Source organism: Poromitra crassiceps, assembly GCF_964638095.1.
Source record: "Poromitra crassiceps genome assembly, chromosome: 2".
NCBI lineage: Eukaryota > Metazoa > Chordata > Actinopteri > Beryciformes > Melamphaidae > Poromitra > Poromitra crassiceps.
In genome coordinates this window covers 73,042,825-73,049,363 of record NC_139624.1, presented here as the reverse complement: position 1 = coordinate 73,049,363, position 6,539 = coordinate 73,042,825, and the positions used below count along the sequence as shown (strand labels likewise).

Below are 6,539 nucleotides of genomic sequence, written 5' to 3'. Positions count from 1 at the left end.
AACAGGACGAGGGACTCTTTCCTTCACACCTTCCTACACATTCTCCACCACACTCAACACTACAGTACGGAGAAATGACTCGGATGGTGTTGCTCTATCATTTACTGGACCTGGGTTTGAGGGGTGGTGAGGGGTTGGGGGTGGGGGTGGGGTGATGAAAGACTGACAGAAACAACACATTTACGGTGGTTTGAGTCCAATTCCGTGTCAGTGCGAGCGTTTGTTAGTTCAGGACTCCCATCCAGAAATGGAGCCCTCACACCAAACCTCAAAAGGTGAATTCCCCCTATGTGGCTTTCCACTCCTCACCTTGAATGCCATGGTGATAAAACAGAGGAAAACATTGCTGCTCACCTCGCTGGGGCTGAACCATGCCCCATTGACTTCTATGAGATAATAAACTGTCATTTCCGAGGAGTGCTCTCTCTCTCTCTCTCTCTCTCTCTCTCCCTCTCTCTCTCTCTCTCTCGCTCTCTCTCTCTCTGTTTGGGTTCTTCTGGAGCTTTGCCAAAAAATTGTCCAGCCGTGTTATGATTCCATATTGAAGGGCGTATCGATTTGTTTTTGCAAACTGCTTAATGCCTGGAGGGAAATCCCCTCAGCCAGCTTAGTGCTGAAGTTTGAGCTCAACGGTGAGGGCTGCTGCAGATGTGAAAGGTCTGAGTGGAAAACCCTCCTATCCTCTTTGATGGTGTGATGAGAGGTTCCATCTTTCTCTTTGCCAGCTGAGAGACGACAGGAGACACAGCTCAGCTCTTCTTCTGCCCCTCTGAGGAATAAAGAGGATATCTATAAAGAGGGTTGACGAGTAGTTTTCCTTTCATATAAATAAGTTGTGAAGCATGTTGTTCCACACTCTCAAGAGATGATGAATGGCACAGTATGAAGGCAAAAAAAAGCATATTGCACTAAGATTAATACACCTAATTTATCAGATTAAATCACAAAGTGGTGCTGCAATAGAGAAGTTAAAGGGATAGTTCAGATTATTTGACATGGGATTGCATGGGGTAGCCTACTTATCGATATAGTCAGTGGATTACCATACAGTAGAAGGTATGTCACGATACTAGAATTTCTACTTCGATACCGATACCCAGGAAAATTCTGATACTTAATACCATTTTCGATACCACACGGAGGGGCGATGACAACACATCAAGAGGCATAAAAAATAAACAAAGACAGATGGACGGACAGGCGCACGCTTCTCCATAATCTAGGCCAGATAAAACTCATTAAAAACGTTGCATTTACACAGCAGATTACACCTGCTGTCGTCATCAGCCTATCACAACACAGCAGATTACACCTGCTCTACTCATCAGCCTATCAGAACACTTTGAGCTTGTTGAAGCAACAGATAGCCACCAATGATAGAGAGGGAGAAATCAGTAGTATGTTTGATTTTTCATTAAGAGAAAGCACTGGTGGTAACCATACGTTGGAAATGAGTATTGTATCCGTTTCAAATTTTTAGCATTGATACTTATCGATACTATATCGATAACTGTTGCAAACGAGTATTGTATCCGTTTCAAATTTTTAATAGTGATTTTTATCGATATCGATACTTTTGACAACCCTAGTAGAAGGCAGTCTGGGATTGCATGGGGTAGCCTAATTTATTAGTCAGTGGATTACCACAATGCAGTCGACGCGCTCTCAGTTTGGAGAAGAGAGTGGCTGCAGCACAGCTGTCATGGTTGGCCTCAGTGCTTGATGCCATGAAACACCTGGCCACTAGAGGCCACTATACTTTGTTCCTCTTCTGTGTTCCTCTCCTCAGTCTGCCTGCTTCGTCACACCTGTTGTCCATGTGCCCTCATTAGTCATTTGCCCTGATCCCTCCCCTGAGTTTTTTCCCCCTCCAACAGTTCTCCACTGTCTTCCCAGCTGTCCCTATGTAGTTAATTAATTACCTGTGTATTTTAGTCTCAGTCTCCGTCCTTGGCTTGTCTTTGGTTCCTTGTCTTGTCTGAAGCATATAGTTTTGACCATAGACCAGAGGTGCCCAAATTCTTTCCTATGAAGGGCCAAAAATGTATCTAGATGGAGGGCCGTGGGCCAAAGATAAATGTTGATGTCATGTGAAATTACATTACATTCAAATGTATTATATTTTATAGACAATTTACATTGTAAATCTAAAATAAATGTTCAAAATAATAAAAACACTATTAGAACTTTTATTAAAAACCTTTCTGACAAAGTGCATGCAACTCAAGTTGCATAACCCTAAGCCATAGAACCCATTCTCATTCAGATATCTTGAGGTGAGAGGTCAAGGGACCCCTTTGAAAATGGCCATGCCAATGTTTTCCCTCGCCAAAATTTACCCCATATTTTAATTTTTTTTATATTATTTTTAAAATTGGCTGTGGCGGTGGGTGGCGGTGTCTGTGGTGACAGTGTGTGTCTGCCTGATATCACTTGAGCAATTGTAATGTCATCAGTGATGTCACTTGAGCAATTGTGATTTCATCAGTGATGTCACTTGAATAACTGTGATGTAGTAGTATGAGCCGATAGTTGCATGATGGCGCCTAGGTGGGTGGGTGGTGTCTGTCTGTCTGTCAGTCACGATTTTTGGAGCCGGCGAAGCGGCGATTACGGCATGCAAGATTCCTAGTTACATTACATTACATCATTTAAGATTAGCAGATGCTTTTATCCAAAGTGACTTACCATTCCTCTGAGAATGGGGGAAAAACTACCGTATACTAATACAAGTAACGTAATCTATTCTGAAGCCATGGTATAATTCCTTAAAACAAACTCAAACACACTAAACTACAATCAGTTTTAGTTTTAGGCACGTACGCACAAGGCAAGGAGGCGGAGTCAGGGTGTGTGAACCTCCAAACTCTCCAATTAGCAGGCACAGCTCAGGCCTGGCGGTACACAGCGGCAGGATCATGACCACTTATGTGTACATACACACACACACACACACACACACACACACACACACACACACACACACACACGTCAAATCACTGAGCATATTGCCCACTCATAAATGAGCCAATGTGTTAGGCCATGTTCACATTACAGGCAAATCCGATTTGCTGCTAAAGTCATTAACTCATTGAGTGCCAACCACTTTTGGAGAACGGACGCTCCCAGTGCCAGAGTTTCAGAGCGTTTTCAGTGATTTCTTGAGGCCCACAGAATATTGTGTGATATTACTATGTAAACACCGAACACGCACAAAGAACGAGGAGACTCTATTGTATCATCAGCAAAAAAAAGTTTATTGATACCATTTTCCGTTCTTTAGTTATGAGCCAGAGAAGATAGGTTGTTTTGAGCAAAAACAGGCGTTTCAAATTAGAAGCTGAGATATTCAGCCTTTTGTGAAATGAAGCATTTCAAGCACATTCACTGACTCTGAAGCTAATATTTTCTGACCTGAAACATCTGAACAGTAATTTCCTTCAATAAAAAGCACCCACACCCCCCTCAACTCCAAACTCCTCCTCCGTGGGAGTGGCTCTGGTGGCTCTGCTCGCTGTGCTGGCTGCTGCGTGTGTCAGGCGAGTCTCTGCTGCCTGCTATGGCAGGCTCTGCTGCCTTATGGATCCACGTTCGGATGGCGGCCGCTCGTCGGGGGAGTCTGGATGGGGCTTGCTGAGTTCGTCTGCGTTTCTGGGGTTTCGGTTGTGAGCTGGGATGAAGCTGCGTCCGATTATAGGCTTTCTGCTGCGCGTTTCAAAGTGCGCTGCACCCAGTCTATTTTCGGAGCGCTCAGCCTTGTGCGCCGGCTCCCAGCGCGACACTGAAAAGCCAAACCATTCTCATGAGAATGGTTTGGCTTTGGTTTTATTTTCTGGCGGCTAATCGTGTGGAGAAACTATGCAGCAGAGACAGAGGGGCTCATTTGTGGGAGCGGATTGACTGCTGTTCGCAGCTAACGTTGGCTCCAGGCAGCCAGAGCAATCTGTGCCGCTCTGGCTCATGCATCGGTTTCTCTTTCATCACGGGGCTTTTTCTGCTTTTTTCCTCAACTTTCTCTAATCTGGAGAGCACTGTCGCCACCTAATGGGTCCGTAAAATAGGTTATACACCTTCAATAGCTACAATATTTTTACAGGAGATGCACAAGGCTTTGATCAGCGTGTCCACACTGAAGTCACATCAGTCGAAAGCAGATTGGAAACTACCGCCATATGTGGTTTGGGACAAGTGACACAAATCAGACTTGGAGCATCCAGACTCATAAAACCAATCTGGATAGAATCATTAATAGGTCATTAAAGTTCACAAATCGGATTTGGCCTCCTAGTCTGAACATGGCCTAAGCGTCCACCCAGTGGTACACACTCCCGCAGGCTCTTTTCACCTCTCTCCTCGCCTTCTCAGAGGGCGAATGGCGGTCCCACCTTCCTGCTCTCACCTTTTTCCACTCTGTCTCTCCATTATGGAGCCGTGGTGTAGCCCATGTGGCGTAGCTTCCTCAGTAAGATCTGAGCGAGGTCGAATGTGGTGAAGCTGATCCCCACTGCGATGGGCCCTTTGACCCAGGTCATGCTCAGCCCTTTGTAAAGTCCTCGGATCGCGCCCTCCTCGGCTACGATCGCCCGCATTGTGCCGATAACGCTGCTGTACGTGTGACCCGTGACGCTGGCGGTCTGCATGCGCCGTCGCACCACATCCAGAGGGTACGACGCCGACTGGCCAACGAGGCCGGCGCAGGCCCCAAAGGCCAGACGCTCGTACGAGTGGGGAGAGCGCCCACTTCGCTCTGCGTGTAACTTCTTCAGAGTCTCGTAGGTAAAGAAGCTGAGCCCAGCGTGGGGCACCACGCCCAGGAGGGTGGGGGTGAAACCTTTATAGAGCGTCTTCATGCCTTCTTCTCGAGAGATCCGCACAAACACATGCAGGATGTTACTGTACATCTCCTTTGGTGTGACAGCCATCCTGGCTCGTACCATGTCCAGAGGATAAGTCAGCATGACCGCAGTAGTACCAGCCATAGAGCCGGCCAGTAACCGTGGAAACGGAGGCAGGACTTTCCCCTCGAAGCCGTAGTAGCCTCCCAGCAGGCCCTTGTACTGCTCATGGGCGCAGAACTGGATGGCAGCATATGGGATGACTCGCACCATGGTGGCAGAGTTCCCCCTCCACAAGCTGAGGAAGCCATCCTTCAGGTAGGTATGGTAGATCACCCTGTAGGCCTCCTTGGCGGAGAACCTGGCTGAGGACACTTGGAAGATGATTTTGGTTCTGTCCAATGGAGCGACGGCTGTCTTGGCCAGAGCTCCTGCTAAAGCCCCTGAGAGGAGTGAGTTGAGCACAGGCTGCTTCAGGCCCTCAGAGCTACCTTCTTCTTGGCTGGAGGCCAGCGGCAGCTCTTCTTCCTGTGGGAGTTCTGCCCGTTGTTCCAGGACTCCACTCCCCATATCCCAGAATGCTACGCACAGCTGTCACTGTCTCATGTACTCCAGCCACCAGAGGGCGCCAACGCCAGCTGCTGTGAACACAGAGACTTTTCCTGCTTTGATGGAGCCAGTCATCCTCCTTGGGTGTGTTATTTCTAATTGTTAGCAAGCTGCCTAGCAGGTTCTGCACACTTGGCTACCATTTGGTTAGTTAACGTTAGCTAGCTAATAGCTAACATTAATGTTATTAGTCCCGCTGATAGCGCTGTGATTCGGAAAATGTTGAGTGAACTTGGGTCCTGTTAAGGATTCTTCCCGGTCCTCTCACATAGCATTGTCATTGATGACATCACAATTGCTCGAGTGACATCACTGATGACATCATCACTGATTACATCACTCACAGATTATGCTAATTAATCGGTCAAAATGGAAATGAGCATGTAATAATAGTGAGACTGAAACCAGGAATTTGTTATAGTATATTGTTTCTTTTAGTCAATTTAGAAAGGTGAGCTAGTATAGATTCTAAGTCTATGTTTGGATGTCACGGAGCAGGCAATTTCCATAACTGCAGCCATGGCACATCATCTCCAGAGTCTCCACTCCAGGAATCGAGCGCGCATAGCCCGCAAGATTCCTAGTTTCTTCAAACTTGGCTCAAACGTCCACTTGGACTTAAGGATGAACTGATTAGATTTTGGTGATCAAAGGTCAAAGTTCAAGGTCACTGTGACCTCACGACCACCCGTTCCAAGCTTGTTAATGCGATATCTCGCAATACCTCAGGAATGCCTTGAGGGTATCTTCTCTCTAGTTAAAATTGGCAAAAGTGGGCAGGCAGTGGTGTCGGCGGTGATGTGTCACGATTGTGATGTCATCAGTGATGATGTCATCAATCAAGTGGTGGGAGTATAAGTAGGGAGAAGAGGACAATCATCTACAGAGTAAGTGGTGTGAATATAAGTAGGGAGAAGAGGACAAGTGGCGCATCATCTCCAGAGTCTCCACCCTAGGAATCGACCGCGAGATTCCTAGTTTCTTCAAATTTGGCTCAAACATCCACCCTAGAGGGGTGGCTAGGGGGGTGGCTAGGGGTATGTGGGTGGTGGAAGGTAGGCGAGTTAGGGCTAGGGGTAGGACTGGTCAGTATCC

At 47.0% G+C, this 6,539-nt stretch overlaps 1 pseudogene across 1 annotated transcript; it reads right to left on the bottom strand.

Annotated features, from left to right (window-relative positions):
- Positions 1 to 4,421: 4,421 nt before the first annotated feature.
- LOC310800375 (mitochondrial coenzyme A transporter SLC25A42 pseudogene) lies at positions 4,422 to 5,405 on the bottom strand (annotated as a pseudogene). Its single transcript has one exon. The product of its transcript is annotated as a mitochondrial coenzyme A transporter SLC25A42 pseudogene (transcript).
- Positions 5,406 to 6,539: the final 1,134 nt, after the last annotated feature.